The sequence below is a fragment of the Arachis duranensis genome, unplaced genomic scaffold, assembly GCF_000817695.3.
Source record: "Arachis duranensis cultivar V14167 unplaced genomic scaffold, aradu.V14167.gnm2.J7QH unplaced_Scaffold_123550, whole genome shotgun sequence".
NCBI classification, from domain to species: domain Eukaryota; kingdom Viridiplantae; phylum Streptophyta; class Magnoliopsida; order Fabales; family Fabaceae; genus Arachis; species Arachis duranensis.
This window is the reverse complement of record NW_026263895.1, coordinates 15,841-17,248: the sequence shown is the minus strand read 5'-3', so window position 1 is coordinate 17,248 and position 1,408 is coordinate 15,841. Positions and strand designations below refer to the sequence as shown.

The 1,408-nt window shown below is 41.0% G+C and overlaps 1 non-coding gene across 1 annotated transcript; it reads left to right on the top strand.

The window, feature by feature from the left end:
• Nucleotides 1-1,164: 1,164 nt before the first annotated feature.
• Nucleotides 1,165-1,272, top strand: LOC127743796 (small nucleolar RNA R71). Its single transcript, XR_008005143.1, has one exon. It is a non-coding gene; the product is annotated as a small nucleolar RNA R71 (small nucleolar RNA).
• Nucleotides 1,273-1,408: the final 136 nt, after the last annotated feature.

The following is a 1,408-nucleotide window of genomic DNA, read 5'->3' as shown; positions in this document are numbered from 1 at the left end:
ATTGAAAACTTCCCAGGATCCTGTCTCTTTTGAGGCAGTTTCTGCCTAGACAAGTCATCCAGTTCTTTGGTGAGCAAGGGGATTCATCCTCCCAAGTCTCATTTCCAAATAACTTGTCATTTAGCTTCATGATTGCTCCAAGGTATTTAGCAACTTGCTCTTCAGTGACATACTCATCCTCTTCAGAGGAAGAATACTCATCAGAGCTCATGAATGGCAGAAGTAAGTCTAATAGAATCTCTATGGTCTCTTTTTGAGCCTCAGATTCCCATGGTTCCTCATTGGGGAACTCAATGGAGGCCAGTGGACGTCCATTGAGGTCTTCCTCAGTGGCGTTCACTGCCTCTTCCTCCTCTCCAAATTCGGCCATGTTGATGGCTTTGCACTCTTCTTTTGGATTTTCTTCTGTATTGTTTGGAAGAGTACTAGGAGGGAGTTCAGTAATTTTCTTGCTCAGCTGACCCACTTGTCCCTCCAAATTTCTAATGGAGGACCTTGTTTCAGTCATGAAACCTTGAGTGGTTTCGATTAGATCAGAGACCATGGTTGCTAAGTCAGAGGTATTCTGCTTAGAACTCTCTGTCTGTTGCTGAGAAGATGATGGAAAAGGCTTGCTATTGCTAAACCTGTTTCTTCCACCATTATTATTGTTGAAACCTTGTTGAGGTCTCTGTTGATCCTTCCATGAGAGATGTGGATGATACATTCATTCATGTGTCTTAAGGATCTTCAAGTAATTCTTGATGATTTCTTACTCTGATCTTTGAATTCTTTTGACTTGAGTGTTTATGTGTCTCATTAGTGTCAGCAGTATACAAACTGCTAAGTTTGGTGTCTTGCCTCCTTAGTACTGCTTGGTGCATTTTGCATTCCAAACAGACTTTGAGAAATCATATTGACTTGTTGGGTCAATATTTTGTTCTGAGCCAATATGGCATTCAGAGTGTCAATCTCAAGAACTCCTTTCTTCTGGCTAGTCCCATTGTTCACAGGATTTCTTTCAGAAGTGTACATGAATTGGTTATTTGCAACCATTTCAATCAGCTCTTGAGCTTCTGTAGGCATCTTCTTCAGATGAAAAGAGCCTCCAGTAGAGCTATCCAAAGACATCTTGGACAGTTCAGAGAGACCATCATAGAAAATACCTATGATGCTCCATTCAGAAAGCATATCAGAAGGACACTTTCTGATTAATTGTTTGTATCTTTCCCAAGCTTCATAGAGGGATTCTCCTTCCTTCTGTCAGAAGGTTTGGACTTCCACTCTAAGCTTACTCAATTTTTAAGGTGGAAAGAACTTTGCCAAGAAGGCATTGAATAGCTTTTCCCAAGAGTCCAGGCTTTCTTTAGGTTGAGAATCCAACCATGTTCTAGCTCTGTCTCTTACAGCAAAAGGGAATAGCATAAGT